Genomic DNA, 23,730 nt, shown 5'->3' on the forward strand with positions numbered 1-23,730 from the left:
GTACAGCTGGGAAAATAATAGAAATGAATATCATTAAATGCATCTGGTTTGAGGGAAAATTAAGATAAGGCCATAAGCCCTTAATAAGGCTAAACATTATAGACATACAGGGAGGAGATTAGGAGGATACCAAATAACAGTGTGCACAAAGTGATTTAGCACAGGGCTGTGATAAGGTACTACCAAACCCTTCTCTGGACAAGATGCTTAGGGTCTGACAAATGAGCGAAGAGCATCAGGCTCCCTGGACACAGAAGTTAAAGGTGACAAGATTTACTACGCCCATTTAGCCCTGGGCCCACAAAGAACTCAGCTCTCATTATTTTCAAGGAGGCTACAGTGCTAAACACGCCAGGGCCGCTCTCCTCACTTTGGAGTGCTGCCATTGTTGCCACCGAGGGCCACCAGCGCAGTGTCAGCTGCACCTCATGCCCCCAGCACTCCACATGAAGCCAGGCCAGCTGCAGATGGCAACCAGCAGCAAGCTGTCTCGTGAGCCACTGAGGGCCGATCATCCCGCACGCTGCCAGGAAGACTTATGGGGTGGCCACTTAACCCCAGCGACACTCTCCTTCACTCGTGGCAGATAGAACGATCTTATTGTGGGTTTCTGGCTGTTTAACACACCAGTGTTGGGCGAAGAAGCATCATGGGCTTCTTTAATGTTCCTTTCTCTTTTTTATACCATAAATAATTCCTTAAGTAACTCTGATGCTTGTTCGATTTAGACATTTCATAAAATCATAGAATATCCCAAGTTGGAAGAGACCCACAAGGATCATCAAATACAACTCCTGTCTCAATGATTCGACTTTGTGGAAAACATTTTACCCATTTGCCCAAATCTTAGGTGTGTTCAAATGTCCTTATTGGAAACCGGAGGTCTCCTTAAAGCTTTTGACCCCGCTAATTATTTTATTTTTGCCCAGTAGATCTCCCAAAGTCTACGTTTCCAGAAAAAATCACCCTTGCAGTAGCCGGGTTGGTTAATGCTGCTACTCATAGGGTTATACTATAAGGAGTTCTTGATAGAAAAAAAAGAAACCTACAGTATGTTCAGTAATTTTATCCCTTGCTGAGACAGCCTGGCAAGTGGTACTTATGATGGGGTGCTGAGCTATAACACCGCATAAAACCATCCAAGGCAGAGACACCAAGGGGAGCACAGACACAGTCAATTCTTCAATTTCCAGCCATCGACAATTCTGAGTTTGGAAATTGATTGCCTCCAGCAGCTTCTTTGCAGATCTGCCAAGAAATTAGGATTTGCTCAAGGAAACAGAGTACCGAAGGTGTTCCCAGTGGCTGAATGCTTGTCCCTTGCATTGTGCAACTGAGCTTCACTTGGGACCATTGTTCACTAGTTTTTGCTGGAGTTGGTGAGGGAAAAAGCAAATCATGATTTCTCTGTGGTCTATCCAGAGTCCATGAGTGGTGTTTGGAACAGTAAGTCAATTAAATATTCACCAAGCAATGGTAAATAATCAGGGGTCAAGATTTCCTTCCCTGGTTACACGTAGGTCACACTGAAAGTAGTGTCTCATATTTATTTCTATGGAAACTACAACAGATACAAAGAGCAAAATAACACTGTTTGATAGAGCAGATTCTCAGCTACAAAACACCCTTTTTCAACATAGTCACCACCGTCAGCCATGCATTTTTGTCCACAATGACCAAGAGCCTGTATGTTGCACTCATAAAAATCTGCAGCAGTGGAGGCAACCAACTGTCTCACTGCTGCTATGATGATGTCGTTGCTAGGAAAATGTTGCCCATGCAGTCTGTCCTTTATTGGCTCAAAGAGACAGAAGTCAGAAGATGCCAAAGCTGGGCTATGTGGTGGGTGCAATAGGACACCCCAACCAAGATCAGCAATGTCCTCCATGGGTTTCAAATTGGTATGGTACCTGGTGTTATCATGTTGCAAGAGAAAGGAAGTTTTCTTCTCTGGCCTGACTCTGGAAGTTCAAGCCTTCAGCTTAGTCACAGTGGTGATGTAGCTGTTAAAGCTGATGGTTAGTCTGGGTTCCAGGAAATCCAGAAGGATCTCCCCTGTCCTATCGCAGTACACATCACATTGCTCACTGAGGGCTGCATCTTGAACTTTTTCTTCAATGGGGAGTTCACACGTCATCACTCCATGGACTGCAGTTTTGACCTTTGCTTCTAGTGGTGACACCACATCTTGCCAGTAATGAGGCCTAAAGTGACAGTTTCCTGGATTGCATGGTATTGGTTCAAAAATCCTGACAAACTTGCATATGATGTTCTTTCTGTTCCTGTATGAGCAATCACAGGACCCACCTGGAAGAAACTTTGTGATACTCTAATGTTGCTAGCAACATTTTCAATGCACTGAAGTAGATGTTCAGTTCTGTACATAGTTCTTTAGTGGTAATCCACTGATTTGCGCAGATGAGCTGATTGAGACTTTCTTCATTTTGCGGTGACAGCTGTGCTTGGCCATCTGGAACATGGCTTGTCTTCCATGTTGCTGTCACCATTGCTGAAACACATCACCTACCCCTCACTGAGCTCACATTCACTGCTTGGTTTCCATGAACGTTCTGCAAGTGTTGATGAATGTCAATGGGTTTTTTTCTGCATGGAGGAACTCAGTTCCACACCTTTTCTTTATATACACATCCATGTCAGATGTGATTTTGTCAAACTGCCCCACTGCTATCTGTCTCACAGCAACCACATGTAATGGAATATTGGCAGGAACATTCAGCCTCTACTGCCATATCACCACCATTCACCTCGATGCTGTGAGCTGACATGATAAAATAGGAGGCATTATTTTTGGAGTAGCCCTCACACATGGTGGCCCTGAGTGAGGACTAAAAGAAGGGAGATTTAGGCTGGATTATAAAGAAGACATTTTTACATAGGGCTAGTGAGGCACTGGAACAGGTTACCCAGAGAGGTGGTGGATGCTCCATCTGTAGAGATGTTCAAGATCAGTGTGGACAGGGCTCTGAGCACCTGATGGATCTGTAGGTTTCTCTGATCATTGCAGGGAGGTTTGGAACAGATGGCCTTTAAGGGTCCCTTCCAACTCAGATGGTTCTATGATTCTATGATTGTATTTGGATAAATTTAAACCGAATATAACTGAGAAACTTTCTCCCAGACAGGAATTGCCCTACTGCTAAATTCCCTCCCTGGTGTTGTGACCTGTGGAGAGTACTGAGGAAGCGTGGAGAGAAGAGGGATTCTTCAAGGAGTTATTCAGCTCCCAGGTGAGCACAGGTCCCTTCCAGTAATCTTCCTCTTGGGTGCCCACGTAGAGGCCAAAGGTGTTGATAGTGCCCTATGGAGATTGAAATTGGTGGCTGGAGGTGACATGTGTCCATCAGGTCTCCACTACCAGATGAGGACAAGACCCACAAGGAAGCCAAGGGCAGGGTACAGGATTGAACATCCTGCAGGGGGGATGCAGACACCCGCAGCCCAGCCCTTGCACCCTCTCACTGTCATTGTTGCCTCCCACTGACCAGCTGCCTGCGCTCCCTGGCCCACAAGCAAAAGGGGTAACACAGCCTCCATTCAGCAGAGATTAAATGCCTGAAATGAGCCACGCCTCCCAACAATTGCATCCTCCAGGAGGAGTAGCATTCAATAGCCAGGGATCCCATTGATCCCTGTCATAAAGGAGGTGGGGGCCTGCTGGAGAAATGCTTCACGCCGTTCCTTGCGTTCACTCCCGCTCTCCAAGTCTCATTCCTCTGATGTTCCCCTCTGCCCACATTGCCATTGCCCTCAGTGGCATTTGTCTCCCCACAGCCTCAAAAAATTCCCCTGTTCTTGCTGTAAGGCACCTCACTTCTCCGTGATCACGTTAGAACCATCATTTTACAACTCTCTCTCTCTAACAATTAGTTACTATCATTCACACTGTGCAATCAGCTGTTAAATCCTCATTTATGGTAATTTGAATGTGAATGTGCTGTTCAGCAAAATGTTAGATTGCCATGTTTACAAATATACTACAGGTATTTAGAAATTTAGATGATACAAAACATACTGCTTAAGCTACTTGTGATGCCAGTTTAAATAACTTAAGCCTATTTATCAGTTACTTAGCGATTCTTTGCACATACTTCTGTTTTTCTTCATGCCGCCCCTTGTCACAAAAGCAAAAACATGCTTGCTTTTTTAAAAAATAGATATATAATCTAATAATTGGTAATCTCAGCGATAGAATTTAATTGCATATAACCTCCACATGGGTAGCACGACTTAACTGGAACACGTTTTTCTAATCCATGAAAGCATTAGAGAGGAAAATAACCTCTTCGGCTTAGTGGTAGTTAGAAGTGCTACCTTAGAGACTGTAATATGTCCATGTGAAGTGATTTTTCCAAAGCCGTTTCAGTATAATAAGCTCAAGAATTAGTTTCAAGTTAAAGTTTATCTCATTATGTGCTCTGACCTGTATGCATCTCACACTTGCCATCAAAGCTGTTTTCTTCTAATGGTTTTCCTTCTATGTAGTAGGCATGCTTAGCCCACTTAGCTGCACAAAACCTGCCTCTGACACAGAAACTCTTCCTCTAGCCCTTGCTGGGACTGGTTTTGGAGGAGGTCTCTTCACCTGGCAAGCAGCCGGGCTATCCTTTAGGTAAAGTACTGCCTTTCCGTCCAGAGCACAGGAGTAAAGGCCATCCTCATCCCCCATCCAAGAACAGGGTGGCATTCCTATAGGTGACCACCTGAAACAGAAATGCTTTGGAAGCCAAGGAAAACTGCATGCTCACATTTCTGGGGTGCCTGAAAGGTTGAACAACGTGGTGAAAGGAGTTAAATCCAGCTGGTGACATGTCATAAGTGGTGTTCCCCAAGGGATTGGTATTGTGTCCCATCCTATTAATATTGTTATCAATGATCTGGAAACGGAGATTGAATGCATCCTCTATAAGTTTGCAGGTGTCACCAGGTTGACTAAATGAGGGGACTAAATGATCTTCATGGTCTTTGATATTAATGATTCTGTGATCTGTGAGAACAGCATGCATAGATTCAGTCCAGTTGATCCATTCAGTGGAGTAACGATGTGGTCCCAGGGCACGGTAGCTTGGGCGCAGCCACAGATGAGTGCAGAAGGAATGGTTACTACTCAGCCTGTAAACGTTGCAGTTGCTAACACAAGCTTCCTAATGCATTCCCACGTGCTAAGGAAGTCCCACAGCTGCCATGGAAAATTTCATATCAGCACGCATGCAACAACAGCATGATGCATTCACTGAGGAGTAGTTTGTTCTGTGGCTTTCTGCCATAGATTGCAGGGGAGATGGTCTTTCAAACAAACAAACAAACAAAAAAAGGAGAAAAATAAAAATGTGGTCATTCTTGTGGTGCCTCTTGACTGATAGAGTGATGTCAGGAGGTTTGGCCTCCTCTGCAGTTCTAGTCATCTGTGAAGAGTGGAAGTCATCCAGGCTTGCTGCAATCTCAGGTCTCTATGCACTTCTTTGGGGTCTCTTTGCAGGCACCAGCACCTACAGCAAGGACCCAGTCCAAGGAAAGGGGAGAAATGGAGCAACAGAGAGTTGTCATATACAGATGTGAGGAGGGTGAAGGTGGATGTAAGGAGCACCCCGAGCACCATGAAGTAGGACAGGGTGGTACTGAAAGCCAGATGGGTAGCACAGAGTCAGGCACTTTTCCCTCCACCAATCTTTCTTTTTGACTTTGGAAAAAAGTTCACCTTGAGATTCCCATATAGAACAGCCTGTCATGTACATCCAGAAACTGGGATCATCCCATGCCTGTGTGGTGACCTTCTTCATGAGACTGACGAGGCAGCCTTCCAACATGTGGTGCAGGAGCAAGTCTTGGCCTGTTTTTACAGTATTTTCAATATATTTCACTCCTCCTTGGTGGAGTTCCCTTTTCCTTAGTGGAAGCTGTGTGTGCTAGGTGACAGTGACAAATAGGTTACTCTCCTTCAGCAGTCTCTGCAGAAAGAGGACAACGTGGCCCAGTATTAGTACAGCTGTTCCCCAGCCAGATTTATGGAATCATAGAATCATTAAATTGGAAAAGACCTCTAAGATCATTCAGTCCAACTGTCAGTCTGCCCCCGCCATGCTCACTGTCCACGTCCCTCAGTGCCACATCCACACAGCTCTTGAACACCTCCAGGGACAGTGACTCCACCACATCCCTGGTCAGCCTGTGCCACTGCCTCACTGCTCTTTTTGAGAAGAAATGTTTCCTAATACCCAACCTGAACTTCTCCTAGCAACTAGCAACTTGAGACCATTACTTCTCATCATGTCGCTGTTACCTGAGAGAAGAGACAGACCCCCACCTCACCACAACCTCCTCTCAGGTGGTTGTAGAGATTGATGAGGTCTCTCCTGAGCCTCGTCTTGTCCAGGTTGAACAATCCCAGTTCAGTCAGCCACTTCCCATCAGACTTGTGGTCAAGATCCTTCATAGCTTCGCTGCCCTTCTCTGGAGACATTCCAGGGTCTTGATGTCTTTCTTGTAGTGAGGGGCCCAAAACTGAACACAGCACTCTAGATGCAGCCTCACCAGTGCTGTGTACACAACTGGCTGATTCCCTGCCTAGCAATTTTTCTTAAAATATATATATTTTTTGGAAAGTAGAGCTGTCTGCAAGGAAAAAAGAAATAACTTTCTTTAAGATGAAAAGTCAGTTGTTCAGACAACCTTCAAAGCACTCCACTTAATCTGTAGGGCCTGGTGCTGCTTTTCGCGTGGTGGATTCTCCCCACTCACACACCTTGAGACAAAGGCCAGGACTGAGTCTGGGAGGGGGTGGAGGGAGGTTTTTGTGCAGGATGCGTAGTAAATTTATGCCGGAGACTGCCTGGAACAGGCTTCAGAAAATGGATGGAGTGTCTTCTGGAAGAAAAGGCCCCTAAGTAAACTCCGCCGCCATTCAGAAGATTTGCTCCGACACTTCACAAGTGGAGCGGGAAGAAAGGAAAATCTGCTGCCAGGTTTGGGGTGTTTATCAGCTCCCCTCCAGACACTTGACCCTGTGCCGGGGACCCCCTAATCCGCTGATCTGCATGCGGGAGCCTGGCAGGCTGGCCCACAGCAGCCGCTGGATGGGCCGGGGCCCCCTCCGTCCCCCGCCGCACATTGTGCGCCTCTCACCTTCTCCCACCCCCGCCCCGCTCCCCCCAAGCTTAATTCTACTCACAGATCGTGAAATAAGTTGTTTGGGCTGGGTTGGCCGGGGGAATTGTCCTCCTAATGAAACGGGCTGTTCATTATACGGGGGTGGAAGGAAGGTTTAGCGCTCCCATACCCCAAGACCCATGCAGGTTAGCGCTGTGAGACTGGCGAGGGACAAAGGAATGAATAGCCAGCGCTGTCAAATCAGGCTTACAAACAGCTTGGCATACAAACAGTTACTGCTTGTGTGCATGTGGATTTAGGGTCCCCCATCTCTTAATGGCTCGATTTGTCAGTACAAATTGCCCAGTGTTCAAACTGTTTGCGAAAGGAATGAAATGACCAAAAATTAGTTTGTTTTAGGAGTGTTTCCTCCCCTCCCCGCTGCAGGAAGAAAAAGAGAAAGAAAAAAGAAAAGGTGGATGGAGAAGCGCCTGCTCTGACACTCAGCAAAGGGCAACCTGGCCTTGCCAGCACCCCGAGCTGCTTCTTTTCATAGCAGCAGAAAGTCCAATCGAATTAATTCCCAGATTTGTGGGTTTGCAGAACGCATTTAAATTCTCCGTCATGCCTGCTGATTGAAACCGTTTGCAATATTTTGTAAGTTTTTAATTGCAGTGATCATTAACTATCGCTATTTAGATTTATGAACTCCTTTGTTCAGAAACGATGCTTGAGCTAGGTGAGAACAGTTTGATTTTCATAGGGTAGGGTGACTTATTTTGACTAATGAATTGAACTAAGAAGAAATCCCAGAGTGAGAGTGCATTGTGGAAAATTTTTACCAGGTGATTTATCACCAGAGGGACACTTTAAATCTGGCTTGGTTTTATTAAATCTGCCATGCATTTATTAAAGCTGGAGCAGGAATAATAGCTGCCTGCAATATCACATAATGACCGTCATTCCACAAAGCCCCAAAATAGCCAGCCAAATATGTTCCTAAAGTAACAAACAAGGATAATCTCAGGACGTGTCTGAAATAACTTGTGAGCCTCATCCGACAGGCGTTTCAATAACAAGTAACTGTTTTCAAAACCCACTGCCTCTGCTCAGGCGGAGGAATGGAGGTGAGCAAGGGCCCATAAAATGATATACCCTGAGATGGCTGAAAGATCTGGGTTACAGTTGTGCTGCTGCAGCTCAGACACATGATAGAGATTAATTCATCTGGATCTGAACTCCACATAATGGAGAAAGCACCCAGCTTCCACTCAGCACCACAACAAGAGGTGTTCTGATCCACGACAGTGCAAGTTGCCTCCCAGGGTGGATCAGGAAGGAGGGACATAGTTAGTGGGCATGGTGGTGATGGATCGATGGTTGGACTAGATGATCTTAGAGGTCTTTTCCAATATTAATGATTCTATGTGAAGTACAGGGACCGAGGTGGGAAGAGAATGGAGCTGGGGATGGGAGTGAGTGAACCGAATTAGGCTAAAGAAAAGACTAGGAAAATGCTGACTGACGGCAAAAAAACTGGAATTGTGTAGGATTGCTGGAGCTTGCAATAGAGTAGCAAAGGAGCTATTGCATTTTGGAAAGGACAGAAGGCTGTGTCCTTATGGAGGGCTGGTAGCAGAATGACAGCTCTAATGGCACTGTAGTACAGTTTTAGATGAAAGTATCTTAAGAAAATAATAGTGTTCTTGAGAGCTGACAGTCTACTGGAAAATAAGGAGGAATGCACTTTATTAAAGCCTTATCAACAAGCGCCTTCCCCATACTTTTTAAACTGTAGTTACCCAGAATTTCTGAAAATCAAAGCACAGTGTCTAAAATTGTCTGCCCCAACAATGAACCTTCCCTTCTCCAGTGTGCAGACCCTTCAGAAAGCACAGGGCTGAGACTTACCAGCTGAAAGTCTATAGCTCTGGGACACCTGGTCATCCTTCAAAACACTGTGGAGGCTAAAAGTTAAATGTATCCCGGCTTTTGTAGAGACATTGAAGGATAAATAGCATTGTGTAGATTTTTTTGCCTGGTATCACATTAATGAGAGAAGACTGAGGGGTTTTTGTATATGAGGACGGACAGTGCACCAAAGCACCCTGGTTACGCTGAGTCACAGCAACGTTTTGTAACTATTTTCCATGCCAGTGTTGTTGAGGTTGTTGAGTCTTTCATCATTTAATTTAAAGCATTCACATCCTCTTGATGTAAATTAACGTCTTATTTGTAGGTTTCCCAGGATCAGTAGGCATCACTAGCAGCATATGTACAGTGTTTATGCACTGTGCTTTTAAAACATTTGTGAACTGTGTTGCCATTAGAAATGGAAAGACAACACAGCCTGGAATCACTATTTTATGCTTTTATTAGTGTGAGGAAGAAGGGAAAATATGATTTTTTTTAAAAATTCAGCTGCAGCTAAAGGTCCATGCACAGGAGTTCAACAGTAAGATTTTTAAAATTCAAAACATAAGAATAAGCAGCACTTCATTGCAGAGTTGAAAGATAATTGTGCAATTAACTGTATGAGGTCAATAATGCCAGAGCTGGATGCTTCTGACAGATAGGAATAATCAATTCAGCCTCTGTATGAAAGGCTTGGAGGTAGCATTGGAAAAATAACACAGCACTAATGTTTCAGTGTTATAATGAACACCAGACAAATCATTATTGATATTTTTTTTTTAACTTACTTGAAGTGCTGGCACACAAGTATCTTCTTTGATTAAATGTAACTTTAGAATATTGTTGTAAGTTCAGTCTCTGTCCCGATCCAAGGAAGGATGTTAATTTAAACATGCAGTGAAGTCTTCTCGTTGCTGTTTTGGTGCACAGGTAGCTGCAAGGAGAATGACCAGCAATGATCATAAAATCATATAATCATGGAACTGTTTGATTTGGAAGGGATGCTTAAAGGCCATCTGGTCCAACTCCCCTGCAATGAACACCCACAGCTCCATCAGGTGCTCATAGCCCCGTCCAGCCTGACCTTGAGTGTCTGCAGGGATGGGGCATCCACCATCTCTCTGGGCAACCAGTTCATGTGCCTCATCAATCTTACCGTAAAAACCTTATTCCTAATATCCAGTCTAAATCTTCCCTTTTATAATTTAAAACCATTTCCCCTTGTCGTATCCCAACAGACCCTGCTAAAGAGTCTGCATTTTACTCCCCCTTTAGATACCGAAATGCTGCTATCAGGTCTCCCCAATCATGTCCTGTTTTGTTTTGATGGGGGCAATCAGCTGAGCTGTCCTCATACTTGAGTATTCCACAAAGCCCCAGAATACCACATTTAAAAGTCAAAAGATGTCCAGTGGTAACCACACTGATGTGGTGACACTGGGAGAAAATGAAACATCTTGCCACCGAGTGTTCTCAGCCCTTATAAAGGGCTACAGCTTTATCCTGCAGGATCCTGTGACGTCTTCTGGGTGTCTTCTGTGCCCTAAAGAATTTGCAGAAGAGAGGCACTTGCTGAGCACGACGTCTTTCAATGCATCCCATCCACCTGCAGTGCCACGATCTGGCCATTAAAACAAACCTCGTCCTGCAAAACAATTCAATTTCAAGTGATTAAAAGGATTAATTTGGTGATGCTGCAATCAGAGCAAGAGCACGTGATTCATTATTCATCAATTACGGGTCTCATCCGCACACAGCTGATTAGGGTGCATCATTGCCTCAAATTAAGCACGAAAAAGATGTTTTAATGCAACCATATGGTTCTACTTCAGAAGCAGTTAGCTTACAAATTGAGCACATTGACTAGTCATAACTATTGATGAATGAGGGAAGAGTGCACCAAATTTATTTAGAGTTCCCCCACCACTTGCTCTGCGTGAGTTTTTTTTAATGTGATCTAATGAATAAGCGAGTCAGCTTTAATTGTTGACTCACCCTTGGATGAAAAAGAGAGCCTCCAAAAGACCCTTTTCCTCCTCCCTCTCTGCATCACTGGCTGGAAAAAAAAGGCCGGGGCGGATGATTTCTCCCCGTGGGCTGAAGGCAAACCCTTGTGTTTCCTTTCTCTGTACTCAGTGGAGCAAGGTGGAAGTTAATCACGGTGTAGGGGTCAGACTGTGCACGCTTCTCCTGGGGGACAAGCGGGTGGTGTGGAGGTGCCAGCATTGCCCAGCTGCTGGGATGGAGGAAGGGACACAACCAGGGCTCTGTTGTGAGGCTGGAGGTGAACCCAGCAATGATTTCAAAATAAATTAATGGCTGTCACGCAAGAGCCCCCAGCTTCCGTCATGCAAGAGGGGAGATTAAACTGGATATAAGGAAAAGGTTTTTAAAATAAGGATGACAAGGAACTGGAACAGGTTGCCCAGAGAGTTGGTGGATGCTTCGTCCCTGCAGACACTCAAGGTCAGGCTGTATGGGGCTCTGAGCACCTGATGGAGCTGTGGATGTCCCTGCTCATTGCATGGAGGTCGGACTAGGTGAGCATTAAGGGTCCCTTCCAACTCAAACCGTTCTGTGACTCTCTAAGTCTACGTAGAAAGATCTATAGCCTGGGGGACAGGAGCTCAAGTTAAAGGAGAGAACCCCACAGGCTTCACCAGGTGCTGGGTCAGGCCCTTCATCACCAATAAAGCCAAGCAGAAATGCTAATATATAAGAGAGGAGGCTTCTACCCAGCTTTCTGATATCTGACTATTAGAGTGAGAGGTGACTTATGAATTATAAATAATAACATTTTCCTTCTTTTTGCAAGTTTACTTTCAGTGAAATTGCAATCTGTTATTCTTCCTAAGGAACCATCCAAATAAAGAAGGAGAGCCATTCTGAATATCAGTTTTTAGGACAAAGACTGCATGACTTATTTGTTTGCTCCCAGCTGAACCAAATAGCGGGAGCTCTACTTGTTTGCAGGCAATTGCTTCCTCTTACTGGGTTACTTAAGGCATATTGCCAGGCTGTTTGGGTGCTGGAGCCTAGGACTAGGTAAAGCAATATAAAGCAATATAAAGCAATTCCATATCAAGTTCATTTATTGTCATACACCAAACACAAAACGTCTCACCCTCAATATAAATTTGAAACACATTGTGGTGATTTCAGCTGGTGTTTCTTTGGACTTGGCTTTGTAAAAGTCCGCAGGCTTTTAAGTTTCTGTTCTTGTTCAGAATTTATAGGAATTCCTGAGGTTTGGGTGAACTCTAACACATCTATCGCTGCCTGACCTTAGTGGCTGCTCTGTAAATACAAAACACAAACTTGTGCAAGTTCTTTGGTTGTTTTCTCTTTTGTTTTCTTGTAAGAATCAGAACATGTCAGACAAACAGAACTTTACCTATGATGGAATGGCATATGGGATCCCCATAGGCAAAATGGGAATCAGACTGATTAAACAATAAGCAAGTATTTTCCTCCTATTAAAGTAAAATGCTGATTTATGTTGAGTTTGCAGATCAATGTGGATCACATTTTCCTACGTGATTTTCATATTCTTTTTCATCCATCACATACATTATGATTAATTGCTTCCTCCTGAAGTTTAAAAAAAAAGGGGGTTTCAAATCAAAACCAGCATCCGTTAAATTTAATTAATTTCTCCTGCAGCTGGCCTGGTAAAGAGGCACCTGCTAATTGCAAGCCATTGCTAAACAGTAGATCAGCCAGACTGTTCTGGTCGCTGCTGGGAAGGGCATTAATATTTGTCCCTCACATATGAGCATTGCAGAAATTGCCACAGCAAATAAAGAAAGGAAATGTCAAGTTCAGGGCAGCAACAAAATGCATGCACAGGACAGCAGAGTACAGCCCTGACACCAGCAAGGATCCTCTAGAGATCACCTGTGGCCAACAGGAGCAACGTGAGCTACATTGCAGCCAGCTGGTACCATCACTGCCACTCACGGTGTCGCTGCCACTGCCTGCTCTGACTGCAGAAACTGGGTGCTCTCGGGAAATCTGGATATTCTAGCAACAAAAATGGTAGTTTTGAATGTAGCATGCCCAACCCGTTCTGGTGGAGAATTCCAGGTATTTGCATTTTCCCACTTTTGTGGCTTGATTTTGCTACTTTGACACTACTAATATTTTTTTCCTCATTCCCTTGTTTTCATTTTACCGAATAAGGCAAACAGGAGAAAGGAGAGGAGGAAAATACATGAAATGGCATGGCTTTAGTGTGCTTTGGTATATCTTCCAGCTTTTGCATCATCAAACTGTGATGGGAAGTTAACTGCCAACACAGAGCTCCAAGAATTGCACAGATTTCCGCATTCTGGTTTAAACAGTTTAAAGCTTGTTAAGTATGAAATAGTTTTTACTCAAGATTATTATATCATTTCACAAGTAAGGGAAATGAAAATGAGTAAAGATGCAAAAGGCCTCTGTTAACATCATAGGATTACTCCTAGTTTGGGATAAGCCATAGCACTGGTGCAGACAGACCTGAGCTAGCATTAAACCTCACGTCAGGAAGCCAGAAAATGAGGAAAGCTCAGGTTGAAGTGAGGCAAAGCGCATGTTGCCTGTCTCCCACACTGCTCAAGCCCTGCTCTGCTCAGGCAGACCAACCTCCTACTAAATGAAACAGGGGTAAGGTGTGAAAAAGCAGCAAGTGAGCATTTTGCCACTGGTGACATGCAGCCATGCCCAAGGGTCTGAGTGTAGATCACAGAGGCACAGGCAGCTCTCGGCTTTAATACAAACAAAAGGGCATGGGGATGGATTCCTGACAGTCTACTAGAAACGGTACTTGAATATTTTAACCAGAAAGCCAAGCTGTACTCTGACAGGCCTCAGGCTTCCCTGTAATACAAACAGTCATACAACACAGTACGCATTACTGTTGCCAAGCCTCACAAATATCACAGAACTAATCATAGTAATATAAGCATGAGAAAATAGTGGGAAATTGACAGGTCCTTTGGGTGCTATCTATCCATTTACTTCCACGGCTTTACTTTCCCCCTCTGAGCAGGCAGGCCTGGGCCTGGGTGCCACCTGCCTTGTGGGCGCTGTGGAGGCAGTGTGCCCATCAGGGCAGTGGGTCACTCTACAGTGAGGGGGCTGCCAAGCTGGTAACAAAATGTCTTTTTTACAGACATCCAGGGGCTGGGACAGTCTGATGCAGAGAGAAACCACGTGTGGAGTTTTACCAGGAAGACATGTTTCTGTTAACAGACTCATGATGCCATATGAACTCTGTTTCACTAAGTTGGTCTTTACCCTGTCACTGCTGGACCGTGACTAATCCTCTTGAGCTGAATGGCCTCAAAGCCTCTGATCAGCCACCCTCACAGGCCCACAGCAGCTACCCCTCTGCAACCACCTACCTGCCAGCAAGGGCTGCAGGAAGAGGTGCATGGGCAACTGTTGACTCAGGCACTTTGGACTGACTGCTGGGTTGTTCTCCAGCTCCAAGACACTGCTCTCCTGGCCCAGAGAGATCCAACTGGCTGGATCAGGGAGGGAGTGAAACGTCTATCCCCATGAAGCTGCCGTGCCAGGAAGGGACTCATAGCAAACCGCACATGGGGTGGAGTTGCTGTGCGATCATTTGCATTCATTTGAATGTTAAGAGATGGAAACATTTACTGTGCTGAGACTGGATTCTGTGAGATCAAAGAATCATACAATAGCTTGGATTGGGTTGGAAGGGAGCTCAAAGCCCACGCCGCCCCAACCCCTGCTGTGGGCAGGGCTACTCCCCAACAGCTCAGGCTGCCCAGGGCCCATCCAACCTGGCCTTGAGCCCCTCCAGAGATGGGGTACCACAGCTTCTCTGGGCAGCTCTGCCAGTGCCTCACCAGCCACTTAGGAAAATGCTTCCCCCTTACGATGTTTAATCAAAATCTCCCCTCTTTTAGTTTAAAGTAATTTCCACTTGGTTCATCACTACCTGATCATGTAATAGGTCCCTCTCCAGCTTTCTTGAAGACCCTCTTTAGGTACTGGAAGGTCACAATGAGGTCTCCTTGGAGCCTTCTCTTCTCCAGGCTGAATAAGCCCAGCTCCCTCAGCTTGTCTTCACCGGAGAGGTGCTCCAGCCCTTTGATCATCTTCATGCCTTCCTCTGGACCCGCTCCAACAGCTCCACATCCTTCTTGTGCTGGGGACCCCAGATCTGGATGAGGTACTACAGATGGGGTTTCATGTGAGCAAAGCAGAGGTGAACAGTCCCCTCCCTCACCTGGGTGCACCAGGCATACACATCTGCACGGTTATTGCCATGGTCCCTGCACCTTGTTCTGGCTTACAGCACTTCTTTCCTTCTGCTTTTCTAAAGAAGTGGAAGAAAGCAAGGGCAGAGAGGAGGCAAACAGGACACTTGCAGTGCTCAGATGCCTACCGTTCAGCCTTTCTCACAAGAGGGATGGGAGGACCAACAGGAGGGATCTATCATACAACTAAGTCCCCAGGGTGAATGATGGTTTTTCCTGCAATCTGGGAAGGAGCCCTCTGCCTAAAGCAGCTTGTTGCTCAGACTGCTTAAGGATCTTTAGTTTCTGCTTGGTAAGTGCATTCAGTAGCAGGCAGGATTTTAGAACAGGTTTCTACCTCCGGGAGTGTGTTACTCATTTGCTACAGTAAGGATGGCTTCTTCCAAGCAAGCTTTGCCTCATCCAGCGCCTATAAGCACAGAGCAGCAAACTAGGTGATGTGGTCTGGCCTTGCTCAACACCAGTTATTTTGCATGAAGTGCTTACAACTGTGCCCTTACTCTCATAGCCCCTGTCAGGAGGAAGGACACTTGCTGATCCCACAAAGAAGGGACATTTGTTTCACATTTACTGCTGTGTAAGAGCCCACTTGCAAACAAAGTGCTGTGAAGTAGCCGTTGTGCTGCGTGTTAGTGGCCCAGGTTGATTTACAGCAAATTGTCTGTCTGTCAATATCTCCAGAATAGAACTCTTTCCAGGCGGTAATATTCATGACTAGTTAGTGTAGCCCTTCTGAATTTAGGAGCTGAGACCATACTTGAAATACAATGTCGTTCAGCAGCCAAATCACAGAAAGTGCTCACTTTGCAAATAGTGGCAGTATCAGAAAAGTTTGGAAAAGTTTGATTTAGCTCTAACTAGAGCTAAGTTCGCTGTAGAGGATCCAAAAAGGGAATTTCCATCCCCCCCAAAATAAAAAATAAATCATTAGGAAAAAGAAAAGAAAACAAACACCTTCAATGCAAACTTTTTGCTTTAATCTAGATAGAAGTGCTTTGTTCCATTTTTAGGCAATTTGGTTTTAGAATACAAAACAGACACAAGTTCAGCAAAAAAAGAATACCTAAGTACATACACATGTGAAATTTTCCATTATAAATACTAAAAGCTTCTGATTGATTTTCCCAAAGAGTTCACATCTTGGTAAGCCTGGCATAAATGTATGGTATTTTGTGGCTATCCCAAGTGACCGTTCTTTTCTGCTCAATCACTCCAGACTGGGGAGCTGTAGAACCAGGTAACCACATGCTGCACTTACAGCTTCACTCAAGGCACAGAGGAAGAGAAGCTTCAGAGATAAAACCTTTGTACATCCTCAGTGCTGGGTCATCCTGCCTGCTCTCATCTGGAGTGACAAAGGCAGAAACACTGATGAGAATGGGAAGGATGTGGCAAGATTTATCCATCTGCTAGTACAGGAGTATTTTGGGGACCATCTGGGAGTATTGAGAATTGCAGGGGCTGCAGATCTCTATGGGGCAGCCAGTCCTGCTCACATTGAGCAGCAGAAAAATAGGAGCTAACTGCTAATGTTCAGTTTCACCCAAGAAATAACCAAGTGTCAATCAGTGGCTAGGACAAGAGAGCGGGTGGCAGCCGGGAGGTTGCTCTTCCTACCATATGTCTTTTCTCTTGTTTTGGATCCACGGAGGCATTTGTGAAGTGCCAGTACTCAATTCTTTCCATTACCTGGCTTTAATTAACCCCTAAAGCCCCTTTGTGTGGCCAGTGCTATCAGCCAGGGCTCTGAATAGAAGCCACCCCTGTCAAAAAATTTTGGAACAAGCTTCTCTTGAATGGGCCCAATGAGCCAGGGGGCTGTTTCCTCCTTAATCCCACATTTAATAGCACGAGCTGGGGACAATAGGCAGCTTCTCCAGCTTTTTGCAGCTTGATTCCCTTTGACACATCCAGCCCTCTTTTGTCCCTCCATCGAGGACATGCCACCTCCGCGTGCTCCGCACGGGATGCGATCCCCAAGTGCCACAGAGATGAAATGGCTTTGGGCTGTCTCAGCCTGAGGCCCCAGGCTACCAGCTGCCTCGCTGCCCCCCGTGCTGCTTACCTGTGAGGAGAGCTCACTGCATCAGAGCGAGAAAACCTGGACGCTGCCCTATTTTTTTTCCTGTCCTCCTCTAAGGATGTGTTTTCATCAAGGAAGTCAAGGATTATAAGATTTTGCCATGGCAACTGCTATTAGGAATGCAAATGCACAACTGGAAAAGGTGGAAGGCTTTATTTCTGATAATTAGATGACAAAAGCCTAAAACATTACAATTTTCTACATACTTTGAAACAAGAAAAATCATCCTCTCCTCTGTGATCTTTTTCAGGAGAACTGTTCTTTCTCCAAAAAAAGAGCTTCTTGATGGAGAATGCAGAAGAAATTAACAAATTTAATTCCATTTAATTTTATTTGTTTGAGTCGTTCACCCAAAAAGTGGCAAGGTCTCCTTGACCACCACTCTTTTGGGCAGGCATTTTGCTGTCTAAAAAATTGAGTAAAAGATAGGTGTGATTATCAGCCTGGGAGCCACGTCTTCAAGCAGAAGATGTCCGACTGGGGACCCTTCATTTCAGTTTGCAGCACTGGATTCGGATTCAACCAAGTTTGTTAGATATTTCTTCAAATACCCACTGCATGCAGAATAGATGAACTAATTGGAAAAATAAACAACAACCAAAAGTGCCAGCACATGTGTAGTTGGCTAAATGCAAAACATTGAGCAGCACTGTGTACAAAGGACACCTGTTTGCATCTTTATTTGCCTGTCTGTCAGTATTTATCTTTGCTTACACACACGAAAAAAAGAAAAAACAACACAAAAAAACATTTTTATTAACAGCACAGAAGCAAGGGATGGTCATTCACAGTGTTGGGTTGCTCCCAGCCTAGGAAAAGAAGGCAAGTTTGAATTATAGCATATACTAATCCAGTCTGCTTTTTTCATTAAGAGTAAACTATAATGTTGCTGACCAAATGCTGGCCCAGATATCCATATGAGAACAGATATGTGTGGGGACTCCGCTTTTTTGAGTGGTGCACTTAGGACTCTACTAACAGCCCTTGTTTTCATAGTAACCAATCTTCCAAAGAAATTTTCTTCCCAGAGAACAGGCCTGCTTACCAAAGATGAAGATACAAATGAGTTATAACTCCTCTAATTTGTCTGTATACCCCCCAATCAGACTATTTTTTTCCCCTCAGCTATTCATACAGCCTTCTTTCAAGATCCTTTTAAAAATAAATTTCTTTCATGATGCCCACAAACTCTCATCCTGCCCTCAGAGGATTTTTTGCTAATTTGATGAAGACCACACACATGAAATCAAATGCTTTTGTCATTTGTTTCTCATTGTGCCCACTTTCTAAAAGAAAGCATTGCCTGCGTTGTCTGATCATAAACATTGGAGTTCACAATCTGGCACATTTCCAAATGTTCATTTTTAAGGGCAGCATTTTAGATAATTGTTAAGCTTCACGGTAACTATCAATTATATGACTCACTGGAAGCTCTGATCACTTTCCTGCAGCCTGGTGTGCCTTATGTTCTCTTACTGGACCTACCTTAAATCTCTTCGTGTTTTTAAGTCCCCACCAACTCAAGTAATGCAGGATTTCATCTGGTGACTTTGTCACTTGTGAGCTTATCCAGTCGTAAAACTATTCTCTTTAAAATGGTATTATTAAAAGCCACATAATGGGTATGCATTATTGAGAGTAATTAAGACTTATTCCAATGGAGAATAGGAATATCGTATGGTACATAGTTCCAGCCACACGAGTACAGCCTGTTGTTGCAATTCTTACATTAAGCAGTGGGTTTTTTTAAACTATTTTCAGTCCAAGAAAATGCAGGTGCATCACCCATCTAGGTGTCAGAGGCCAAAACCTACAGCTCTGCTACATCCATTAAATCAACACTTAACTCTTGTGTGCCTGGATCCTGACATATTGCTACTCAGGTGTTTCTTATTCTCACCTTTCTCCCTTTTCTTTGTTGTCCACAAGCTCCTGCATTGCCTAGGATGCTTAACTAGGTTTTAAACTGTAAGATACAATTCATCCTAGGAGAAAAGTAGCTGTTTCCCATGAGTTGCCCCTATTCCCTAAGCTCTTCTCTCATCCTCTCTAACACCCTGACACTGCTGTGAAATCTTCCACTGGTGCCCTATTGCCCAGATATTGTCCTGGCCAGGCAGACCAGAAGGGTTGGCATGGGAATATCATAGAATCATAGAAGGGTTTGGGTTGGAAAGCCCACGCTGCCCCAACCCCTGCCGTGGGCAGGGCTGCTTCCCACCAGCTCAGGCTGCCCAGGGCCCCATCCAACCTGGCCTTGAGCTCCTCCAGAGATGGGGCACCACAGCTTCTCTGGGCAGCTCTGCCAGTGCCTCACCAGCCACTTAGGAAAATGTTTCCCCCTTATGATGTTTAATCAAAATCTCCCCTCTTTTAGTTTAAAGTAATTTCCACTTGGTTCATCACTACCAGATTATGTAATAGGTCCCTCTCCAGCTTTCTTGAAGACCCTCTTTAGGTACTGGAAGGTCACAATGAGGTCTCCTTGGAGCTTTCTCTTCTCCAGGCTGAATAAGCCTAGAAGACCATCAGATTGGAGAGGGGCAATCCTGGTGAAGCTATGCTGCCAAATACAAGTGCTGAGCTCCCAAGGGAGCTTAGACACACGACGCACTCAGGAAAGTTCAATCATTAAAGGATAAGACAGTGAAATATGGCCCATGCTGTTCTCAAACCATAAGAACTCTCACAGTCTGCAGGCATCAAAATATAAAGTTACACAGATTTGTCACAATTTCAGAGAAAGAATTTCAGGTGTGCGTAGGGCCAGTATACTCTCTGATAGCAAAATAATGTTTTGGACAATAAATTTAAGCTAATGGAGTCACTTAGGCTTTAAACAACTTGCCAAGTAAAAGTGAGGGACTGCTGCCTCTCAAAAGGTGACAATTTAAGATAATATAAACCAACTTAAGAAGGTTTATGTCAATAAAGTTATTCTTGAAAATAATTTGAGATAATTATCAAATTTGGACACCATCTTAGGTAAAAAAAAAAAAAAGACATCATCAGATTAGAAAGAATGAAATGGAGAAGTTGTCATATTAGTAATGAAGCCGATGAAGGCTGTATGAAGGGGTAGTTCAAGGAACCGACAACACATTGGAGTAGCAACAGCCTTGTGAGTTGGGTGTGCTCGACTCCACTAACTGTAGCACAGATAGCATGATGTTCAATTTCTAGGATTTTGTAACAGCTTTTTAGCTGTCCACAGATTGCAACTGGGAGTTAATAAAGTCCCGTGCCTGTAAAATGTTTCTGTTTGGCTACTGGGGTCTCTTACTTCTAGAAAATGAGTTGCTGTGAAGTATCAGCCAGCTGATGCCCTATGTCTTCCAGAAATAAAGCACATCAGTGAGATCCTGTGAGTAAGAAAAACTTCCTACTTTCTGATTATCTACCAGCTCCTCAATTTTTTGTCCTGGGTGGATTTGTAATGCTGATGCATACGTGGTAGGAGCAGACACAGATCAGAAGAGCTGCTTCTCTACCCACTGTGTGCTTCTTTCCTCTGTGTGCTCTTTTAAAGCCTGAATGCACCATGTTAATGAAAACCCTTTGCTTTGCAAAGACAAGACTTGGGTGGAAGCTTTTCTGGTATTGGGTTCAGACAGCCTCATCTGATGTAGAGCCCTGAGCATTTGAACAAACTGGTTGACTAGACCAAGATATTAAAAGCTTTGCTCTAGTATTTCTTCCCTTCAGTTAAGCAAGGAGCTGTCCTTGTCACAGGGTGGTGCCTTGCTTTGGCATCGTCAGTGAATATGGGAAAATAAGTCAGTCAGGGAGTTCCAAGTAGGAATAATTGAAGTAGGAAACAGGGTGTGTCTTAGCAAGAAATAAACCACGGAATCACAGGGGTTGGAAGGGACCTCTGGACACCATCGAGTCCAATCCCTGCTAAAGCAGTTCCCTACAGCAAGTTGCACAGGAAAGCATCCAGGTGAGTCTTGAATATCTCAGACACATCTCTGAGCTGCCTGTTCCAGTGCCCTGCCACTCTCGCAGTAAACTTTTTCTGCATACACACTATCTAAATTCCATTCTTACCTTGAGTGAAGTGAGGAAAGCGTGACGCAAAGGGAATAAAGCACTACATAAACCCTACATCATGCTCGAGTCAACTGTGCTGCATTTATAGGTAAAAATGGTTATGGACCGCTCTTCAGTAAAAGGCACAGCCATTTCCAGTGTTCCATTTCAAACACAGAAATGTACAGAAAAAATTCTCGGGAATGAGGTCGGTTACTTCAGAGGCGAACTTGCAGCACTTTAGGAAAAGTCAGAAAGAAAAGATGAACAAAGTCTCAAAAACTGGAAGTTTGTACAGGTGGAACACTTTCAATTTGGTTTGGATTTTTTTCCCCCAAGGGATTTTAATAGCAATAAAAACTATTTGCTTTCTGCCGGGCCACATGGCCAAAACTGCACTGGAATGCCTCCTCTTGCCACAGCCAACTTCTTAACTCCCACTGGAACCACTGAACCTTAAGCACCTGCTGCTTTGTAGTCCTCAACAAGGCATAAGGCCCTTCCATCGCCCCTCTAGCAGAAATCCCGCCTTTACTTTCAGATTGGCGCAGAATCTTCCTCGAACCAGGATCTCACGAGGTCGATTCCGAGCTGTGAGGCACAGCCTGCTCACAGCGTCCTCCCCCCGCTCCGCCGCTCTGCCCGCAGCTCGGAGAGGGCCCGCAGGCCCGGACCGAGAGCGCCCTCTGCTGCCACAACCCGAACCTCCCCTGGGCAACTGGGGGGCGTCACCTCTCCTATGGCTGGTACCCGTGAGAAGAGGCCGACCCCCACCTCGCCACGACCTCCATTCAGGTGGCTGCAGAGAGCGATGAGGTCTATCCTGAGCCTCCTCTTCTCCAGACTGAACAACTCCAGTTCTCTCAGCCGCTCCCCATCAGACTTGTGCTCCAGATCCTTCACAGCTTCATTGCCCTTCTCTGGAGACACTCCACTCCACTGCAACGTTGAAAGTGCAGGTGATCAGTGACAGTGCATTTTTAGTCACTGTAACTTGTTATCCATCTAAGTCAGGCCAGCTACAGGCTGAAATCCAGAAGGAAACCTTCTGCCCTTTGTCCCTTCCCTTTCCACTGCACCACAGTGCTGCTTGGCCCAGTGCAGAGAGGACAGGACAGGACGGGACAGGAGAGGACCATATATCAGGCATGGTCACTAAGTACCTGAATGGTGCCATTAGCCAGAGGTTTCATTCCAGCAGTCAGTGGACAACCATCTCCATGACAAAAACAACAGCCCTACTCAACAGCACATCCCTTTGCAAACTGTTGAAAGTCACCTCTACTTATGGGCACACGGTTCTTGTCTGGTGGGTTCAGATGAACACTGGTTGCTGCCAAGCATGGAAGTCCAGGTGCTTACTTGTTTAGAAATGTTTATCTGCTGGCAACAGGACAAAATACCCCATTCACTTTGTGGGTGATGTTGCACCAACCTTAGGGGTTAACTTAGGAGCAAGCATTGATTTATCATTGTGAATCGTGTTCGGTTTGTGTTTTCTTATAGTTTTAATACTGTTATAATGTGTACATGTAATGCACCTGTTTGTTATTACTCTGTGTCATCATATGAAGGATGCATGCTCTCGTCTATAACCCAGTGTGTTACTGAGCCTTTTACAGAATTGCTGTTTATTTTTATCAACCTGGGGCTGTAGACTTTCTTGATACATTATAGGAATTCTCTTCACATTCACTGGAAAATAATGCCCAGGGTTATGAGAAAGAAAACCCCAGTGTCAGGCCTTCACATTCTCCCTGGAGGAATGGTGAAACTCAGAGGAGTCCTTTGGCTCGGGAAGGTGTGTGTATGTACATGCATATGCAGAAGAGCTAACAGGTATATTTACCTTCCTTCAAAGACAAATGGCAAAAGTTATCAGTTATCTTATGTAAGTGCTCCTGTACCAGTCCACTTTGCACACAGCTGGGAACACATTATCACCATCCGTGATGACGTATTGAGAGATTCTGAAAATGAGTAGGAACATTTCTGGACAAAAGGTACTTGGCTCACTTGTGAGTGTGTAAAAGAGAGCTGAATCCAGGCAAGGCTGATACCTATCTCTCAGCCTGGCTCTGAAACAACTACAGGTTTAGAGTCCAGCTCTGCAGTACTGTGAGAGCCAAAATGGCATGAATGGGAGTGCCAAGCATGTTGCAGAATCTGTTTTTTGGGGACATGACTTAGCAATAAGAGAAGAAGAATCATAGAACAACAGAACCACAGAATGGTTTGGGTTGGAAGGGTCCTCAAAGCCCACACTGCCCCAATCCCTGCTGTGGACAGGGCTGCCCCCCACCAGCTCAGGCTGCTCAGGGC

Source organism: Meleagris gallopavo, chromosome 1 (assembly GCF_000146605.3).
Source record: "Meleagris gallopavo isolate NT-WF06-2002-E0010 breed Aviagen turkey brand Nicholas breeding stock chromosome 1, Turkey_5.1, whole genome shotgun sequence".
Taxonomy (NCBI): Eukaryota; Metazoa; Chordata; class Aves; order Galliformes; family Phasianidae; genus Meleagris; species Meleagris gallopavo.